The following is a 22,616-nucleotide window of genomic DNA, read 5'->3' as shown; positions in this document are numbered from 1 at the left end:
CGGAGCCTGACTGTCTGCGCTTCTGTCTCGTAAGACATTTCTCGGTTTGATGCACAAATCAGGATTAATGACCTTTATTCCCGAAATACGCTTAAGGCTCGCCGGAATCCCAGAGTTTCTGGTACATCTGACTTGACGTCTTGTTCGAAGACGTTAATTAATGCTTGGCAACATGGCGGTCTCTTTATCGGCTTTACTATCCTAACTATTTCCATACTAAATGCCAGCAAAATACACGTTCAACCTCCATAGAAACCATTCACCGATATATCTTCTCGCTTTCTCCGTATATTCGCGCGTTCCAGGACAAAGGAATTCCACCTGGCGTTAGCAACTGTGGGATCAGTCAATCAATTAAAAACTTGTCTTTTGATCCAGGATAATTAACGATGTAATGAATATAAAATATATTTTATTATTTTTTAACCCCCCCCCTCTGTCCCAAATCCTTTGTATCGATTTGTTTCACGAGCACCTTTTTTAGTGCTTATTGTTGGCGATGGTCCTGTGGTTAAACGAAGAGAATTTGGTTTTCATGCAGATTCCACGAACGATACAGAAGAATATGATATCGAAAACTTACAGCAGCGTTATAACTTCCAATTAGTCGAAACATAGTTGAGGATTTTCATTAATTTACATCAATTATTCTATTTATATCAATTGAAAACTTGATATTAATTAAATGTCTGTGCATATTAATTTAATTCACCCTCTTTATTAATTAATATTATATTCAGTATATACAATACTCCCTATCCCTTCCGTGGCATCTCTGTCATACAATCTCAAGTACAATTCATCGACATGCTGTCATTGTTTCAAAGTCACTCAAAGATCCATATAGTTGCGACGTATTATCGAGATAACGTTAATTAACGATCCAGGAAAAGTGTCTTAATTACGACGTAATTAAGTTCGTTGTCGCGCTGTTCATCCGCTTACCAATAGATCCGATGATCCATAACCTAGGGGAACGAATGTTCACACTCGCTACACGCTAGTACCATTTTCACAGCAAGCCTGACTCACAAGCAACGTAAATATTTTACTAATTCACCGCGCTCGAATAAATCTTGGCTAGCTACAGGAATACACTGACCCATATTTGTAGATCCTTCCGTGTTTCTACGTCCTGTATGGCGAAATTTATCCTGCGAACAGGTTACGTTGCCTGGGCGTGTTCACATTTGTGCATTGGTTGTGCCTCCTAGTTTCTAGAGCGCAATTTTTATTTTTCTCGCGATGTATGGATCTTTGGAAAATTGTACAAGTATTAATCCGTGTTTTGTTTAACATCGCGTATTGTCACATTGCAAAATCAAAGACAAATTAATATTTACTAATACCACTGACTGTAACTTCTCGCGTAGAAAATTTTGCTTCGCTAATTGTACCTCGAAATCACCATTCCACACACGTATCGCAAACCACTAGGGAAACTTCAACTTCACAGTTTGCAGAAATGCAGCATAAAGTCGGAGCCTGAAAAAAATATCGACCTTCGGAATTTCCGATCAATAGCATCGTAATTTTGCTATGTAGTTCTAATGAAAAAAAAAAAGAAAAAACAGAAAAAGAAATAACAAAAAATAGAAAAATGCAGGATGGCGCGTAATTCGATGGAGGGGCAGGGCCGCGTGATCGCGTATTTTTACTTGGCGCGAATCCATTCTTCGAGCGGAATTTTGCGAGAGGGAGGTCCGCGCGCACGTGTCGCGGCACAATTCTCGCGAAATGACATTTCGACAATGAATGCTTGTAAACGAGTGCAACGGCGGCCCGTAATTCGTGCGTGGGATAAAATTCCTCGTCCGCTTGTCGCTCGGCTTTGTTAATGCAACTTCCACCCCTTGTGCACGCGCGCGCACGTGCTGCTGTTAGTTATCGATACTGTCGCATTTCCTTGTCGTCGCCGAGAATTGTTCCGCATGAAAAATGTACTTGTTTCGTGTCGCGGATTAGCGCAACGAAATTTTATATTTTATAATTCGCACGTATGTTCGTGAAATACGCTTTTCCCCTTGTTTGGTAGATTTTCACCAGATTTTCTGTAGTATTTGTCAGATTTTATTCGATTTATCGTATTACATATGAATTCGAATACTTGGACAAATTTATTTGCCGATAAAATTTGACATAAGCGGAATAACGTTCGATCTTTGCTCGAGCGGGAAATTGAAATCGTCGAACCCAAAATTGATCAGCTTAAAAAGTAAAACAATTCAAATTTAGAACGATCACGCGACTAACCAGGAAATTATATTTAATTATATATTTATAATTGATAGTTATAAAGTATTCTAACTGAGAAACGAAGATGATCATGTCCGACTTAGGAAACGGCGGAATAAAAACACTTTGCAACACGAAGCCGATGAAAACGAAGAAAGTTTCGGGCACAGGGGATAAACTGTTGCGATAGATCGAAAGAAATGAAATTGTCGGCAGTTATCGGGGCCAACTGCCAGCTATAATAATCGATCTCGGTACAGTCAGGTCTTCGATCGAATTCGAGTGTTTCACTATGGAAGCACGAAAACAATGACAACGAAGTATCGTGCCATCGTTGTATCGATGTTTCATCGATCGCATTAACTGTTTCCAGCGGGAAAATTTTTTCGCTCTCTTCCGGTACAAAGTTCCCAAACTTTTCGACAAGAATAGAACTAATTTTTCCAAAAAAAAAAAAAAAAATGTTTCTCACTGAATTCAAGTTCAATCGGATAATCGTGTTATTTCGATGGTGTTTCATAAATGGTCCGATTTAATGTCTAAATTGTATATTGGAAACATTGACCAATCTGAGGAAGAATAAAATCATCAATCTGTTATAACGAATGTACTGCTGATAACTTGTTGATTGGGGATGGCGTGTTTATTAAATTTAATATAGCTAATTATTGGTTAATTAAGTACCGTCAAATTTGCTGTGTGCAATGACAATAATTGACGCATTCGTGTAATTCCGATCGAGATTTAAACGACGAACGAAACTTTTGTCCCGCATAAAATATAAAATAAAACGAAATGAAATATCGTAAAATTAAGCAACCTAAATCTAATCTTAACTATCGTTGGTCCGACGATATCGATGGAGAAAAGTTAAAAAATCACTCCGAAATCAGATCTCCGCATCGCTAAGTAAAATTAATTGAACCTTGAGAAACCAGAAGCATATCGTTACTTCCAAGAATCATGAGAAAAGGAAATTCAGACACATCTATGTAACTATTTTTTTAAATCTCCCAACTGAAATCAACCACGATGAGAAATTCTCAAAACTAAATTCCCCTGTCATCGAACAAAGCCAAGATCCTCGTGAGGAATGTACACGAAAGGAGAGACAAGTCTCGAGAGAGTCTATCTTTCAATGAGGAAATTAAGACGAGCCTCTTACCTGTGCCGAACCACAAAGAAGCCACAGGGAGCTCGAGTGGCCTTTCATACGGCCAGAAAAATGGCGAGCATCGTCTCTTTCGAAGAAAGGGAGGCGCAGACGGAACTGTCGTCGAAAGGGTTGACCCAAATGCACAATAGCGAAGAAAAAGACGACGAAGAAGTTGAAGTCACGTGTTGGACGCGCCGATACCTGGGTGGATCGGTCCTCGCTTGATCTTGCTAGGGGATGAAGAGGCAGAGTGGTGTGTAGGGCTCTTGAGAGCCAGCCGGTATCGTTTTTACGCGGATCGTGGTGGGCTGACAAAAAGCCATTGTTGCGTCGACTTTAAGTTTTCACGGCGGCGGTCCGCCTCTTCCCTTCGCGCTCCTTCTTTTTTCGAGCCGCGACGTGACGTGAATGCGGCCCTTTGTGCCAAAGTTTGACGGATCAATCAGCGGCCACGCTCCGCGACGTTTAGCCCCTGTTTCAGTTACGTGTCACGATAAGCAGAACAAATCGCTATCGACCCTCGGTGTACGATACCAAAATTTTGAATAGCCTGAAATACAGTTCCTCGTCTAGCGGAATCTCCACTCGCACTTAATTCGTAGAATCTGTTCGCACTAACTTCTGGATCTGATCCAAGATTGACGATATTTCAAGTACCACTCGTACAACCTAAAATAAACTTTGATTGCCGCTTGAAACGCTTGATAAAAGAAGATACGAGAAGCGAACGATCGTTCCAACTTCTACGTTCTTCTATTTCTATGAAATCATTCTCCTTATCGTGTCTCGTTTTACGCGTATCATTCTAAAGTTAATATGGCGAACCACGAGCGTAGATTTTCGAAGCCAGGGTCTTTGAATCTTCTGGTTGATCGACCAGGAATTTTGGTTAAATTTCGTGATATCGGTTATTTGCATATAATCGTGGCGGTGGTATCTTATAAACCTGGTGGATGGAAGTGGATTCGATCGGTGGACAGTCGATGCACCTGTGTACGCATGCATACATGTGCATAACGTAATGGCGCATATTGTATGCAACCAGGGAGCAATAGTGTGCTTCCGGCAACGCACGTCCTCTCTCTCACGTGGATACGTGAAAGTCCTGCCTGATTTGCATGTATGCGTGCATATATCTTGAATATCGTACACGAAGATGCATAAACATCACGCGGCCGAATCGCGGATGAGGAGGTTTAAACGGGTCGTTGAACCGCGAACGTGTTTTTAATCGCGTGTGCGAGACTCCGTGTATAATGCGAATATGCTAGTTTATGAATAACTTTTTCATTTAGCAAATTTGGCAACCGGCTTCAAAACGAATCTAAAATTAAACAACATTTTGTCGTTTATAATTAAGCGACGCAATTTTTCTCATCTACTCCTATCGAGCTTCGTATCTTTAGATTATTTGAGAAGAAAGTACGTTTAGGGAATGGTGGTTCGTGTTAGGTACGTTATAGACGAACGATTCTCGTATAGAAATTGTTTTCATATTTAAGATCATTTAAAACGATCGGAAAAATACTATCACGTGGACACAATGGTATAGCACGTTGAAGTATAGAAAAAGAGTGTTGCGATCGCCGTTAGAATCGCTCACCTATCGAACGCTAACGCCGAGTGGCAGCGCCTTCGGCAAAAATTATAAAATCCTCTTCCATCGGCGACGAACATTTTTCAAACAGTCGTAAATCCACTTGGAAATCGATCTGATCGTGCTGAGCCAATATCCATCGGAATTCCGTCGAAATGAAATTTCAATCTGTCGAGAGAGTGTCCAAACAGTCCCGATACAACTCTCGGGGCTTCCACGTCGACAGGAGACGTTCTCGCGTCTATTTCTGGCTTCCATTCTCGTCTGTCGGACGGGAGACACACGAATATGCGTAATGCTATTCTCTTTTCGCTTGCCCGTGCCTGAAATATGCATGGCAGACGCTTGTGTGACCGGGAGCAAAGAGATTCGAATATTTCTGTTTCAATTTCGAGATCCCTCGATCAATCTCCGCCGACCGTTGACATGCGGTTAGCGGAAAGAGGGGAAAAAAAGCAATGGCATCGTGTGGATGGTAATGACGGCCACGTGTCTCCGCATTCGGGTTTTCCTGCCTTTTCGACATAACGAGGTCGTAAAATCGGACAACCGTCAAATTTTACATGTTTCGAGACATTTAAACGGGAGAATTGACAGAAGTCTGAAATAATTGAGACCAGAAACCTCGGTCTATGTGTGTGTGTGTGAGCCACGCAGTATACATAGCTTTTGGTCATCGAATTGGGACAGCCGAAAATTGTCAACGTTTCTCAGTCTTTTTGTTTTTGTTTCAGAGATACCAAAATTATAACTTTAGTTGTAAAATGTAATTTTGAGAGGGAAATGGAAAGAAGAGAAATTGTCTTCTAATTTCATGGAAACAGAATATTTACGCACAAAGGGCGTGGCTCCAAGGATAGCAGCAGTGTTAATTTAATTCGATGGGAATTAAAATCGAATTGATGGACGGCGTGTCATCGATAATTTGATCGATGAAAAATTAGAACGTGAACGCATTTCGTGTCAGCGATTCGTCATAAATTATTGGCTTATTGTCGGACGGTGCACAGCCTGGCTAATTAATTAGTTATTACATGGACGATAATCGAATAATCGGCTTCGCATTAAAGGCTAGCAACAACTGGTGAAATACTTCAAAATTTGTTATTTAATCGACCATAGGAGTATTCTCTTCGCATCGGTTATTCTATATCGAAAATATCGATTATATAGAGGTTCGTTCCAAAAATATCGTACGAGCGAGCAAAATATGAGTGAAAAATGTAGCATATAATTTTTTCGTCTGCGACAGTTTTCCGAAATTATTGTTACGCGATATTCGAATGAAACTCGAACGACCAACTTTGGTACAAAATATTTCTTTGCCAACTGATTGTATTAAAATCAGCGTAAACGCCATGGCAACAGCGGTGCACTTTGTATGGAAAACCAAAGGAACTTAGAAACATAATTCCATTGATGGAATAAAATCAGCGGTGAAAAAAGGGGGTTGAATATCGGCCAAATAAAGACAGTTCGCGCATGGCCGTCCAGCATGAAGAGAAGTTGTTTATCTGGACGATTTAATTAAGCTTGGCGCTAATTCGATGGACGTGCCCCGAGCAACTAACGAATTACGGTTGCATCTGCGCGCCGGATTAGTAGGCACGTCGTGCACACCGTTCCCACCGACTAAGGAGCGTGTATCGTGTGCATGAATATGCTAGTAATTAACCGCAATTGTACAGACAACCCTCAAAACGCGCCGCGGACGCAACTAGCGCCACCAGATCGCTTTATCCGCCCAGTGTCGCATTTGGTCAGCCCATTTACGATTCTGTCCACCGTGTCTGCTGATTCTTCTTCTGATAACGTTCGTTTCTCGCGAGTAGTCGAATAGTTTAGGCGAGAAACAGTTAGATACATCGTTTTCGAGCGTATCTGTCGTATATTTCGCACTTACAAAAAGCAAAAGCAAAATTTACGCACCCGCGAAAAAGCGGTGGACTTATGGATAAATTGCGACCATGTTATTTCTGACTAATTGAAATTTAGAAGTAAGTCGAGAACGCGAATAATCGTTTCAATCTCAGTATTAACTAAAAGTACGATTGTCCGGAGAATCGTGTTCGATCGAGATGAAATGTATATAGGAAACGATCACGCAAGTATCATTGTGTTCTTGTATCTTAACTGGCGGATCCTCTGGGATTCCGTCCTGATGTTCACGCCATCCATCTTACGTAAATACAAACGCCGCGTGCACACAATGTCACGGATATTGATTGAATGTGATCCCTTTATGGTACGTTTGTCAAATACAGTTTCGACCCTTCTACTTTTTAGATCAATAACCTCAGTTCCTAACTCCCTGCAGCTATTGAAAGCCGAGATACTTGCGAGTCGACATTGGCTAGACAATAGAGGATTACTTCACGCATTTACGATTGTTTCTTTGCACCAATGAATTTACCATTAAAACTTTTTAATCTGTTCTTATAATTATTAAATATAATTGTTAAACAAATTATTTATTTTAACCCAAATTTCATCGTATATAAATCTTTCGAAATTCGATGATATACAAGTAATAATTTAAATCTATGAAAAAATCCAGTCATGTAACAAGGGACGATTAACGATTGAATCTAACAAAAAGCATCGAGAAGAGTCATCTCTATTATTCTATTTAAATTAGTCCTCTCGGTTAATGGAATCCTCTGGCAGCTGGAAGCTTAAGAGCATCGACGAATTCATCCTGCTCTCCTAGCACGAGCTGGTATTATTACAAGCTGTTTATATTTATCCCGCCACGCCGGGGCCGTGATAAGCCGCAAACTGGAATTCTCCTTTTGTTTACGTTCGCGGAAAGTGTGACCAACCAGCAAGTTCTCAGATTAATACGCGATCTCTATCAACTCCACCTCCGCAGCATCGTTATTAAGCTCGGATCACGCGTGGACTCTTTGAAGCCGTACTTATTATTCATAAATTCGGTTGAAAAGCTAGCTAGGTTTTCATCGAAAGGAGGAAACTATCGGAGCAGGGCCATAGGTCTTCTTCTCTCCGACGTACGATGGTCGATAATACTTTTTGCAAAAATTCTGTTGCGAGCTTTTCTTTAATTAGAAAGAGTTAGAATTAAGAATTGTTGAATATTGTTTATTACTAGTTACTAAGAAAGGTGTTTATATGGGGATTTGTTTCATCTACTAAATATCAGAATCTTTAGTATTTATAGTATTTTTGCATACTACGTGCATTCTGTAGATTTTTACATTTTCCATAAATGCGTACCCACCATCTTCCGCCACGAACGCTTCGACCACAGTTCATGAATCATCTCACCACTGACCAATAGGCAAACACGTCCCCTTGGTATTGAATCTAATAAAATACGGCCGGTCTTCAGACCAGACAGCATTCCGTCAATTCAACAGACGATGAAGCATTCCGACAAAATAATCCGGCTGGATAAACGAGTGTGGGCATCCAGACGCGGAAAAGGGGGGCGGAACAATCCTCGAAATCGTTCCTTCAAAGGCTGACGATCCGCTCACATTCCGCGTTTCATTACGCCATGGAAACTCCATGAAACAGTTTGGTGGGGGAGGTAGAATCGCCGCGGAATCCGTGAGCAACTCGACGGATTTTCAGCGAGGCAAACTGAATCAAATAACAGTTATCCTTCGTTATTTCTGACCTGGTATACGAGGATCACAGGAGAAAAACACGATAATAATATTTTTATCGATTTCCCAATTTTTATTTTATCTTACGGTTAAACGAGAGAACTTTAGTCTGGCGTGTTTAAAAATAAAGATAGCTTGTTAAGGATAAAGATGAAAGTTTCTTAAAGAAAGTTGATAAATCGTGCAAGGCTTGCGGAAACTAAAATATAATTGTTAAGATATTGTTTGAAAAGTTCGAAGAGGATGAAAAACGCGTATTTAACGCTAGAATTTCCAGTTACGTTATTATATTACCGGATTGCCGATATATAGTTCTATTGCTTCAAGGCCAAATGATGATTACGGAAGAGTGAAACTTCAGGTCAGGTGTCGGACTACGGTTCCCTCGTTAGCGGGCTGGTCGCCATTGTTGTAACCATGTAACAGGCAGGCACGTTGCATGCAGCCTGCCACGGCAAATATCGTCGTGTCCCGTGTAACTGTACGTGGAACAAGGCGATATTATCGTGGTAACGACCGTGATAACAAGGGCCACAAGTTTTTTCCCGCTTAATGCAACCCTCGACAGTGCTGCCCTCTCATTGACGAACCAACTCCGCTCTGCTCAGCTCTGAGATCCTTTGCGCTGGTTTATTTGGATTTTCTTTAGTTAGGTTTTTAATTATTTACCCGTACCGAGAAGATTGTGAGGAAGGTTTGACGGTGAAGGTGAGAATGATAATACGCCGGCATAATTATTGGGCTGCGATTGTATTGTTCGTTTTATGGGTATATGGCGAGACTAAGGCCGTTCATTAATGGTTTCGTAGATACTTTTTCAATTTTTTATTTAGCTGTATATAGAGCTTATTAACTGTTTATAGAAATATTAACTGTCTGCAGTATCCTTTCACGATATTAATAATCTTAACTCCTTTGCAATTACACTCGTTTCTCATTTCCAACAAAGTAACTTCCATGTACGTGAAACCAACAATCAAAAAGCAATTGCTCTAAACCTCCAAAAACCACCTAAAATTCCTCCGAGAGTTGGGAGGATCAGAGCGAGAGCAGCAGCCTTTCCATTCGTATTAACCCAGAAAACAGGTGCTCGAACCGCGACTCATTAAAATTTAAATCCAACCCCACGTATGTAGGATACAGTGGTGAGAAAGATAGAGAGTAGTCGTGGCGGCAGCTTGTGGCGAATTTTCACTAACAATAAGTGTCGCCGGAAAAAGGGTGGTTTCTGGCTGGTGTCGACAACCCCTGACACACAGTTTCAGCGTCGTCCTACCACCACATTCAGTGAGTCGACGTAAATGACGATGGCATCGATCTGCCATTTGTCTCGGTCTCGTCGGGGCAACGTTATTTTCTAGCGGGCCTCTGTGTCTTACGTCTGCCTCGACCATTTGCTGGGAATTCGGCCCGCGTCACGTGACGCGTGCTGGTATGCGACGTGGACGTTTCCACAAAGGTAGCCGACGAGAAACGCGGCCATGGGAAACGCGTTCCTGACACCTGACGACGAATGCATGTCGTGCTTGCTTATGTTAAGCCTCTCTATAGGGGAGCGAGGCCCAGCTGGACACGCCGCTTTTCGTGAATGGGCATCGCGTGAATCGACGACGGCATGAATTCGGGCTTTTTGTGGGAATACAAGAGGATTGGTGGAAAGGAATTGGACGGGGATGAGGAGGTATGTGGACGAAATTTATCGGCGAATTATTGATTGAATGTTCAGTGGGACGAAGTGATTCCAGATCGATGGTTTTTATAGGTTAGGATATTGTAGCAAGATAATTCTGAAAGTTTATGTAATTTTTATTGGCACGATACAAATTTAGGATTGAGAGTAAAATATTTCGCAATTGTCTATTTATGGGTTGTAAAATAGAAGAAAAGTAATCGTGAAAGTCTACATTTTTTTTATTATTGGCAAAGAGCGAACTTGGAATCGAAAATTGAAGCTTGATGGAAAAGAATCGTAGCGAAGGAGCTGGGTAGGTTAGGTTAGTGAACGAAATTTAAGCGTATTATTGATTCATGTTTTAGTACGGTGGCGTGATTAAAGCAATTTCTTTACGACGAATCAGTCTTCTGATTTGTTAACATCGTTAATAAATAATAAACATGCATAACGAACGAAATCAGAGTTCCCTTGGAAATAAACTCTAACCTCAAAAAGTTGCTCGCGATGAATCGCTTGTGTGATTTGTTGACTTTATTCCAGCGAGTATATTGAAACGTTGCAACGTCGCTATCGATCAAAAGAGCACGCGTTTTCGAGATTCGCCCCATTAAAGTTGGAGTACCTCGTGGATTATGCGCGCCCCAACCATACACCGCGTATCGATGTACCAGCATATTGAATTCGTCGGGACACGACGAGAACGGTCGCGTTTGCATGGAACTCATCAAGAAAACTCCGTATCACTGAAATCACAAGGAAACGTCCTGGTTGCTATAGAGCCGACCCCATTGTGGCAACCGGATTGGTTTGTAGGTGGATACGATACGCCAGATAGAAACGAGGCAACGTGACCATAACACACTGTCTTTTCCATTTGCGTTATGCTTATATTCTAGTCTTTACACGGTATCTAACGAACCGCAACTTCTATTAAATGTTCCACTACGAATTGTCCTTTATGCTATATGTGAAAACACTGGAATTGTTGTCGCACAAATTATGATGTAATATTGGAAATTTTGTGTATTGATAGAAAGATAAGATTGAACTTAATTCAGAATGAAATTCTAATCTTGAATTCTTGTAATTCAGATTACGATAGGAAAATTTGAGTAATTTCTGTCAACAAATTTCAACTGTTTATTTTACCCAATCTAAATTTCTATCAGCGGATTTCAAGATGTTATCCTAACCTTCAAGCAACGCGTATACACGTGTCGCAAATGTAAAAATATTTCTAATATAAAAGAGGATTAATTTACGTTCCTTTCGTAATATTCTACCAGACACGAAACGGGATGATAATTTCCCAACCTCCCTAAAATCTCCAGTTTCAAGCTACATTTCTCCATCCAACAGTCCAAATTCTCTCAAAACACTTACACGTTGCTCATCGCAACACCCAGACCCATGCGCAGAAGTCGACAGAAGTCCACAGAGGCATCAAATTACACCAAGCATCGCGTGTCCACGCGGTCTGTCGCGCGAGCAGAGAAACCGTTCTTTGAGGCCCCCGATTATCGATAATATTTCATCAGAGAGGTGGGCCGGCGTTCTATCAAAGGCCTGGATGAGCAAGCAAAGAGGAGGCCTAGGTAAATGAGCTTTCCCGGAAATCTCGCGGATTCGATCCATAAATAAGTCCGCAGGAGCTTATCCGCGCGATCTACGCCGGAACTTGTAACCCTAAAATAGTAGAGGAATGGCCGCTCGTCACGAAGTCTCGCGAGCTCAGGGAGCTTAGTTGCTCCTTGCGGTTTTACGTATACGTACACGCGTTCCTAGTACGTACTGCGAGCGATGGAACCGCCGCGATATAATCGATCCGGTGTACGAGAGATGAGAGGGCAACGAGCGTTGTTACGACACTGCTCGGGAATCTTGATAGACTTTGAGGAGAGGATAATGCAGGTACGAGAGTTAGTTTCCAGGTTTATTTGTTGCGAGTTGTACGAGTTTCGAGGGCCAGATATGTGCGGGTTGAGTTTTTGAGGTTAGGAGCAATAGAGGAGTATGTAACAACCCAAGCATAAATATGGTAATTTTCCTAATCTCCTCGCTGTAAGGAGAAAATATTCTAACGAGGCAAACAGCTGGGGAAAAAATTATAGATGGATTATTAAACTGTACAAATTATTCTTCGTATAGAATACACACTTGACGAATGAAATATCGTCTCAATAAAAATCGCTGGGTGGCCGAGATAAAACCGACGTCCGCGAAAAATATTTGCCAGTCCATCGGTTTGATCGTCCTCAGTATTGGACCACAGATTTTTTGTTGTAGTTGCATACATCTCGGCGTGCGTATTACTGTGTATGCGTGTGTATTACTGTGTATGCGTGCGTGTTACTGTGTACGCGTGCGTATATTTTTCTATATGCAAAATAACGTCCGGTATATTTGTCCTGGGGCGCGTTACACGCAGCGTCTGTTCAATTGGCCCTTCTCTCGTGTAGCGAGCTTTAAAAACCGATCGACGCTCCACCGACACCTGTCAGACAGAAAATAACTCTTGTCATCGTCGCGATCGACGGGGCTCGCGGGCTAACTGCGAAATTGTCGCGCTGCACGTGGACGACATCAAAGCCCCGCGATCTCGTCGACGAATGTTTCTTTGATCGCGAGTCTGGAAATTGAAATTGTCGATATGCTTCTCTTTTTTACTTTTTTCTCTCTCTCTTTTTTTTGGAGCGAGAGAAGCGATACAGGATGCTGCGTCTTTGATTAGGGGCTTGGTAGTTTCCAAATTTGTTTCGAAGCGAGTTTCGGTACTAAAGGTGTACTCTAGTTATTTTTCTCGGTGTATTTGGCGGCATTTAAAGGTTCAGATTTAGAAATAGCGAGTCGATGAGTATACTGGCCATTTTTCTGCATGTAGTTAGGTTATATTGGCAGTTTGAGGTGAATATCGAATCGACAAATTGAAACTGTAATCTACTGGTGATTTTTTTCTATGTGGTCGGGATTCTACAGCAAGAAATATCGAGCTTCTGGAAATTGAAACCATTTTCCACGCTTCTTTCTATATTCCAAAAGCTTCGAGCTCTGAAATAAAGAAGAATCAGAACATTCCCCAAAGTTCGCACGTTAAATCTATCAATTAATTTTTAATTACAAGATTAAAACTACAATACGGTAGCTACATACCGTAACTTAAAGTTTCTTTGTGCTGTCAGACTTTTATGAATCTTTGAGATTATTCGATAAGAGCTAAGCAGCGGGAACATACCAGCAACGTATGGGCGTGAAATTCCCTAGGACACATAAATTGGGCTCGTAAAAGCTCCGGTGTAGAAATTTTGTATCTGACCGTTATTCAATTATCTGATTTCCCTTTAAGACACCTACGTTCGGCTCGTTCGCAGTTTAACGGCTCACAATACCGATTCTTGTACCCCTGCCGCCCTCGCTTGCTCATCGCCCGACGCAGAATCGTAAAACCGGTCATATCGAGCGTCGTAAAAGCCATCGAGGTTCGGCTCTGAAAGGGGCAAATTACAGTCGCCGCGAAAATGAAAGTAAAAGGGAGCTGAGAACGACTCTGGGAAAAATTCTTTTCCCCTTTCATCTTTGCTCTTCATTACCGAGTGTCTTTATTACTCTCCAGCTCTTTTACTCGACGTGGAAATGTACGAATAAATATAATAAAGGGAAAACCAAGTCGTTTCGGGTATTTCTGTTCCTTTAAAATTTCCTCCATTAAGAGTGTCTCGTAAATGAACTTGCAAGTTAGTCAGGCTCCTACTAGGTTGGTAATCTGTTGGAAGCACTTTCAGGTAAAAATATAGAAATTTAATCAGTTGATCGTCTTTTTTCCTTTATCGTTGTTTCATCGAATCGTAATTGGTCGACACTGGTCCTAATGTGCCTTTATAAAATAGTAGAACGCAGATTTCTGACGATATTCGGATGCCAAAATGACGAGCAATTGAAAGACCCGCTTTCTAAGAGCCATTATAATCAAAGTTAGTCAACCTATAAATCTATCCTTTATTAATCCTCAAACCGAGATCAGCTCGGACCTGGCGGAAGCATTAAAGCAACAAAAAACTTAAATGCAGGAAAACAGGAGCTCACACGCACGCGCAAACACAAACCGAAGAGGCCAGGTTTCTTAATCACTGCCTCTAATCGGTCGGAGCCCAGGCTCATCAATCTCTTCGCGCCGCGTCAAAGAGACTGGGAGTTGTATAGTTAATGAGGCCGAAGCGTAACGCTCGCGGGTCCGCCAGGAGCTCTCGTGTCGGCCTTTCAAAGCGAGCCAGGGTGTCTTGTTAATTATTCGACGTTTGCTTTAGTTTAGACCGCGTAATCCGCGCATTATTCAACAGAGAGCCGCGCGTTCGCGGCCCCGGTTATCAATAACATATGACGCGAAGCCCACGGCCGATTTGAAATTATGCGTTTAACGAGGCTTAAATATTGCACGCGTACATATGTCGTAACGCCACGCTCGCTAATCCGCCCGCTGGATTTACGGCAGACTGACTCCCCCCATCCCAATTATGTCGATCGATCGTATTATATCGAATAAAAGCCCCTTCTGTTCCCCAGGTGTGTTTTCCTGATTACGTTACGTCGAAACGATGCTATATCTGTCCGCGTGCATTGTTATTTCGTGTGCAATCGCTGTCATCTACAGATCCTTAGTAAAATGCCACGAATCTTTGTGTTGGATCGGATAAGACGCGTTGTGTCGTTTTTCGATGTTGGGACCGTTAGAACTGGTCCGGGGTCTGGTCATCGAACTGGGGCCACTAAAATTTTCAACGTTCCGCAACTTTTTTTAAGTTGAGAGGCACTGCGGTTGCCACAAATGTTCGGCTTATCAGTGTTTTAATAACAATCTCTCGTAATAACTTGGCTCTTTCAACAAATTTTCATATTCCAATTAAGAGAATAGAACAAATGACAAGGAATTTGTTCGCAAATAATCGACAGACACAAACAGCGAAGGACAAAGACACGCAAGTATCAATTTTCTTAACTATCCAGGTTGAGCTCCGATTTACCAAACAACCTGAACAAAACAGTACATCAGCGTATCAACGAGGGTAATAATTAGAACGCGTGTACACCTCACGAGGGGAGGATTCACGTCGATTCTCTGATCACGAGTTGCTTGTATCGAAGAAAGGCTCGTTAATTGAACGCCGGGGGCAACGTCTCGCAGTTGAAAATTAGTCGAGTCTCTCGACCCATCGCTGAACTTCAATGATCCACAAAGAGACTAACTAAACCAGCCTAACGAGAGTTCAGAAAGGACCGAAAATCTGAATTTCCAGCGAGAAACACGTTAACACACCACCTTTAATTTATCATCAAACAATCTTAGAAAGATTCGAGTTCGAAGATATCAACCTAGCGCCACCTGGAACCGACATGGCCGCTGTTTGCGCTGTTCTGACCCAAATATTGAGATACGGGTTTAAAGTAGGTCCTATACCTTTTTTTATTCGATTTCTGCAGGCGTCTTTTCTAGATGAAAGTTTAGCAATGAAAAACAAATGTTTTGTGTACATTTTTTCATTCCATATTCTTAGATTAAAGCAACGATTAAGATATAAGAAAAAATTGCATACATATCGCAATCAAATCATTAACTTAGAAAATGATCAAACAAGTGAAACTTTTTGAATAACATACAGAAGAAAATAAGTTTTGAATATTTCGTAATTTTAAGCGACGTCCGGAAAATGAAGAAGGATATTTGGAATGTCGAAAGCGTCAAGCAGAAATATCATATCCTTCTTACATCGGAACGTTCACTTTGGTATCCACGTATCTGTGATTCGATCGTCCATTCGGTGGCGCAAACAAACTCGCCTAATTTCAAAAACGTGCACACAATTTGGCAAACGGCACGTCCAAACATCAGAGCCGGGGCTCATCAATCGATCCGCTCATCAAAACTCGCTTCCGCGCGCGTGGCTAGCGTCAGCCATTTTAATTCCAACTAATAAAATCGCCTGGAACGTGCTCAACGAAAGTTGTAACGAAATTCCATTCCGTGTTCGTGGGAACAATGTGCATCCTGAGTGTAGTCTGAACGCGACACGCAAGCTTTCATGAATTCCCGATGAACAAAATGGCGGGTGGCACGCATCGACGCACTGTAATGGCGTCTGCGAGACCTTCGACGCGCCCTTTGTTCGTGGAAAATTGTTTCTTCCTCGCGAGAGATCTCTCAAAGCGGCGTTAGAAAATAACGCCCAGAAGGGACAATCGCTCACGAAGTTCAAGATTTAGCGCGAACCAAAAGCTTTGGCTTGCCGATGACTTTGACTTTGTCATCGGAGAATAAAAAGAACGGTGTTTAAGCTTCGACAAAGTACTTTCAATTGGAATTGTCATTTTCAGATAAAACATGATTTTTGTGCATCCATGATTTTCCAAGATGTTTTATTATAGTGAAAATTCTAATATTCTTTACCACGTTGTGGTAACTGAATAAACAAATGAATGATTTACAATTGTAGTTCTAAATCTGAACCAGTATCGTTAGATTATAGGTTATGTTTAATTTGTACGAAAATGGATCGGAGAGATTGAAGTACTATTGTAATCAATTCGTTAGAAGCTATAAAGAGGAAATATTGGATTTTTAAAAACATTAAACGATGTTACAAGAACATTTAACTTCGCTCAGTGACACTTTTATGGAAACTAACATCCGACACTGGGGCCCTTCTTGCATTCAACGGTGCAATTAAGGAATAACGCTTGTAACTGGTCTTGGCTGCGCTGATTTCCGCTCGTTTCTCGCACTCTGCATGCTTGCCCGGCAACTACTGAACTTGTTCAGGGTGATTTTACCAAGGGATGAGTTGGAAAGAAGGGCAATTTCATCGCAACAGCTCCTAATGGAATAAATCGTAGATTTGCTGATTAGTAACGCGCGGAAGATTGATCGCAGCTAGTATCGATCTTTTAAGTACTTGAAACTTTGTTGAATTATATTGTACACTTTCCTTCTTAAATCAAATATCGGGGTAGAAAAATATTTGTTTAAAAAATACCAAGTCTTCTCCTATAATAATGCTATTAGGGATTGTCAATATTTCTTAGAAAAATTTATTTTTACAGAATTTTATACATGCATTTTTAGTCAAATATTTGTATTGACGAATTGATCGAAGCTGACAGATTTTTGAAACATCAATGTTTCTCTTACGTATATTATCATATTAATATATTTATTATTTCATGTAAATATATTTCATGTAATAATACGTACACAATATTAATGTATTAATAAATAATTGCACAGAAATTGAATTCGTCATCCAAAATGATAAATCCGATAAATAGCCTTGTTACAGTAACGCCGGGCCAAACACGAATTAAGGTTACTAAACCATGATCGAGCGATTTTTAAAATCACTAATAGGCAGAAACAATATCATTCGTTATCTTTTATTAGCCTTGCATTTTAATTACTTTTATCTAAACGTTCTGCATTCCAGCCTACTCGACAAAGGCGCATTTGTTCGTTGAATGATTTCGCGGTATTCCCACTACAGAGCTATAAATTATGAGTCTACACACCCTTGAAATCGTGAGCGAACTCAGTCGTCATCGAAGTTTCATGGGCGTCGTATGTCTCGCGCCTGCCTCTATGCATCCGCAACGTCTAGTGATTTTTGTTTCGCGTTCTCTAGTGTGTGTGTACGTGTACGTAGCCTCCTTAAAATAACGCGTGCTGGCTGAAACAACGAGAATGAAAGATGCATATAAATAGTAGTTGTAGTACGTATACAGTCAGCCACGAAACTTTTCGTACAACTTTTAAAAGGGTCGCTTTCATTTATATAAAAACAAGCAAACAAAAGCATTGGTGAATATATGCAGAGATAAAAACATTTTTTTTGTGTAATTCATACGAAATTTATTACGATAGTTAGAGAAACTATATAAATTTTATAAAAAAATTGTACTGTAACGAAATAAAGTTATTATTAATTTTATGTTATTCTTGTGAACGTATGATAGACATCCGGGTTAATTACTCGAAATTAATTAGAAAATATCAATAATTTTAAATAGGAAAATCCTATATTTAGTTTAAGATCCTATTCATCTCAAATCATAAATAGCCCACTGTAGGGAATTAATTTTTTGTTGCCCTGCAATGATGGTAAACTAGAATAAATACGAAGTAGAAGGTTTGTGTACACGCAAAACTAGACGAGTCGCTGCTTATCAACGAGTTTTCTTTTTATCAGTGCGAAAAAGGAATTTTTTTTCGCTTAAGTACCGCCTCGCGGGGGTGGATTGCTCTTTGAGAAACTTTCGACGGATATTGGGCTGCCGCTAAGAGAAAAGAATAAAATCAACTATGGCCCGGAATTGGCCAAAGCTGGACTTTCATAAAATCTCAAGGTTTCCATTGGAATTAGTGTTTTTATGAAAATTACTCGCGTAAGAAACTGAAACACTGACTCCACCGCAGGGTATTCCCTGAATTAGAAACGCTGGAGTTTTGCTTCTCTGGTGAGAATTTTTATTTCCCGGCCATCTATATAATTAAATTACCAATTGTCGTTTCTACCAGTTCCTTAGCCTTATTCTCGTCTTTAGTGCGCCTCACTTTTAAGTGTATTCCAAATGAGAATTACTTTGGTAAATACATTGCGGGAAGATGCATTTGAGTTTAATTTATCGCTAACCTTAATCTTAAAAAGTTCATTTTCTTTGTCGAGCACATAATTTGCAACAACGTATTTATTGATTTCTAAAGTATAAAACGTATTTAATTAACCCAGCTCTTTTCTTCCAATTTCAGAAGAAACCAATGAACGTTGATCTCTTCGTAACACGATCCTAACCTCAAACATGTTCGCCTGGACGAGCGACTAACCATCCTGTGGAACGTAAGTACCAGAGTATATTTTCCAATAGTAATTCAAACCCAAAGGGACTCTCAGAATTTCTTTGAAATTCGACGAATCGCACAGTTTAATTTCTCATGAAACATTGCCCATTGTTTCGAAAACGCAACTAAAGTTTTCGAAACGTTGCGAAACGAACGCTCCTTTTTACCGTGTCACGTGGATCATCCTATTTTCAGCGTGCCGCGAAATTTCAAAAAGTAGAGGAGAAAAATAGGAAAGAATGCATCGTGTAATTGCCGACTCTATCGTTCGTCAGCCGCGAAATGCCGAAGCTATAATTGTTCGGTCTCGTTCTTTCTCCTTTCCTTTTTTCTTTTTTTTTGCTGCTCGCGAGTCAGGTATTACGACAAACAAAGAACCGAGGAGAAAGAAAATGTTCATGGGCGTTTTCAGTGGCACAATGGGGCGGTGCGACTTCTTGAACGACATGAAACTAGGTTAGACCAGGCAAAAGAGCGTACCTGTTTTGCAAATAAATTTTCCTGGCACTTGTTTGTATTAAATTTAAACAAGTCCCTAGGTGTGCGTCTGTTTAGATGTCATTAACTTTTTCATTATTAAAGACGACTAGAGTCGGACAAATTAAGAATGCGTTTTATATTAAGGATGACTACAGGGTGTACATGCAAATGGACGACTGCAATTTCATTGAAAATAGTTGGGGTAGGAAAAATTTTGGGAGGACGAAATTAAACGGTGATATATGTATACTTTACGCAGTTTATACATTTTTTCTTAATTTAGTTCCTGTTCCTTTTTGTCCTATTTGTAAATTGAACGAAACATTGGGTATTTTTAGGCTACCCTATATGTATGGATAAGGCGAGTTTATAGAAACGCGAGGTCGCCGCAAATGTATTCCACGCCGCGATTTCGTTTTCGTTGGCCGTGTCTACAAAGTCGCGGCATCACGGAACGTAAATTCTGTCGCGCGATTATCTACATAATGGGCAAGCGTCGCGAGAGTACGGGAAATTTATCGTCCGACTTCCCGATGAAAATTCATATCTTTCCCACCGTTGAAATTTTCCCGGCCCTTTCAACCAAGGAACCCAGGCCTCCTTCTCGTCCTTGGTAAATTCTGAATCCTGGTTGCTGCCTTCAAACCTTATTGCCCTATGATTCTTTGTTCTCGTCTTGCGTTTCAATTCCATTGCTGTTATTCGGTTCACTTTTCATCCAATTGTGTTTTCTGTTCTGTCGTTAAAAACTGTCTTATACATATTATTCTAACCTGATATCGTTATATCGAGAAGGTTTAAAAAAGTCTTCTTCCGAATTTTAATATTTCAATTTTGCTTTCGTTTCGATAAAGGAAAATATTCCAAAGCGGGATCGGTACCTTTTAAATTCGCTAATCGATAAATTATCGCGAAAGAGGTGAGCATTTTGGAACGAGAACTTCATTTAAATATTTTATACCGTGCTTATGATATCGATAGTTCTTTGTGAATACACTTTGTCTGTCATTATCTAATAGGTTTTGCTATTGTGCATAGAAGAGGGTAAATAACGATAAAATTAGGTTAACCAATTATTAAACGAACCAGTTGGTGCTAAATTGTAGACCAGATTAGGTTTCCTATTAAGTTAATTATTTACTAATTACAGTACCATTGATTACCACGGGTAATCCATAATCTGAACCAACACAGCGCATACTTTCTATATCCGATTCTGCAATGACATTCTAGATGGGTCATTCGTATTGAATACACGTGAAGCAATTTAATTAATTATTATCCACGATCAAATTTTGGATCAAACGTTCAAAATGATTACTCCAATTTTTATATTCCCATCTCGCTTTCTTTGCAACAAATATTTCAATGTTTTACTAAAGAATCGTTAAACATTTGAACCAGCTTCCTACTTTGGCTCATTTTATCGTATAATTATTCTTCTTCTTCGTTCGTATAAATATTCAGCAACGTCAGTAATGTATTTTATTCAGTTGGATGACAATTATGGGGTATTTAAACAGCTTCGAAATCTGGCACCAAGAATTTTTCGAAAAACTTTATCCAGCATTCGAGACGAAGAAAACGTGCTTCGTAGAGAGACACCCTGTATAACGCATAAGGGATGTAAGCGCGCCCGCGCGCGTATGCACACAGGAAGCCCGAAGGAAATGTCTGGCAGACGCCGGGGAACGTGATATCCGAAGTCACTCACGAATTCATAGGATCCCTTTCTTCTTTGTTTTCCTCCGTGCGGCCGTGTAACTCGCACGCGACCACGCGTACCGATTCGGTAATGTTCCCGAGGATTTCCCGGCAATCTCAGCCCGCTTTCCGCCAAATCTCCCGGCAATGAGCCGCGTGATGTTTTTCTATCCTATCCAACGTCTCATCCTAACCCATTGTTCGTCTCCGTGTTTCCTGGCTGACGGTCAGGAGCTGAATTTTGGATGTTGCCTGGAGCATCGTATTTCTTTCTACCAGCAGCTATCGTTTTATCATTTACTCACGCTGGATTTTCAGCCTGGAATGGATGGGAATAAAGAGTCTTAGGATTTATCGAGGGGGAATTGGGTTTCTGTCGAGAGAAGTTAGAGGTCTCATGTGAGAGTAGGGATTAAGGAGTTAAATGAAGATTGTTATTGATTTTCGTCCACACTGTGACTACTCAGAGTTCTGTTTAGCTTATGCTTATAGAAAATATAATTAATTTTTGAAATATAGAGAGTTACAAATACTCTGCTGAATGTAAACTTAGCAATGGTAACTATATGACACTAGTTAACGCCCACATGGCGCTAGTGTCGCGTTATTGGGCAAGCTGAACACGATCATTGCAGTGGTAAGATATTGGTAAAGAGAATAGTAGTAATCAATGTAGAATTTAATAGACAATGTTACAGATTGGTTTGTCCTTATTTATCTACCAATTTTTATCCCTATCTTAGTTTTATTAAGAATTTTTCTGAGTTCACTTTGAAGTAACTGTTCTTTATTGGTTTTATATATAGATGTACGGTGATCATTTGTTGTTATTTTCATGGATAATAGATACTTTTAAAAATCCTGGAGAAAAAGGACATTTTAATCAGAAGGAAAATTACGGTGTACCCTTATTAACGAACAATTCAAGTACCCGGCGAAACCTTACCCTCGCTGGTGTTGTATTTCAAATTCAATTTTCCGATTCTCATTAATTTCGGAGCGCTTCAAACGTTCGCCAAGATTAATTTTCTTCGTCGTCGAATCGCAAAACATTTAGCATAACGCGGAAGTCTCCCGCTCGTTCTTTAAATTACTAAAACTTCGTTCTTCTTTCAATGATTGAAAACACAATTAATTGAAGCTTCGATGCAAAAGTTAGGAAACTGAAAAATCCAAAACTCGGACAAAAGAATGTACCAAAGTTTTTTTTCAAGTCGCCCAACTCGAAAACACTTTTAATCCTGAATACTGAAGTACTC

At 40.4% G+C, this 22,616-nt stretch overlaps 1 protein-coding gene across 2 annotated transcripts in view; it reads left to right on the top strand.

Moving 5' to 3' along the window:
• LOC117160152 (uncharacterized) overlaps positions 1-22,616 on the top strand; it is a 311,594-nt gene that overhangs the window by 74,264 nt on the left and 214,714 nt on the right. For both annotated transcript variants that reach the window (XM_033340665.2, XM_076625400.1), the window contains one exon: positions 19,084-19,171. The gene's annotated coding sequence lies outside the window, so the exon portion shown is untranslated. The remainder of the gene's footprint in view (positions 1-19,083; positions 19,172-22,616) is intronic.

This window comes from Bombus vancouverensis, chromosome 16 (genome assembly GCF_051014615.1).
Source record: "Bombus vancouverensis nearcticus chromosome 16, iyBomVanc1_principal, whole genome shotgun sequence".
NCBI classification, from domain to species: domain Eukaryota; kingdom Metazoa; phylum Arthropoda; class Insecta; order Hymenoptera; family Apidae; genus Bombus; species Bombus vancouverensis.
The sequence above is the reverse complement of the archived record's forward strand: the minus strand, read 5'-3'. Positions and strand labels throughout refer to the sequence as shown.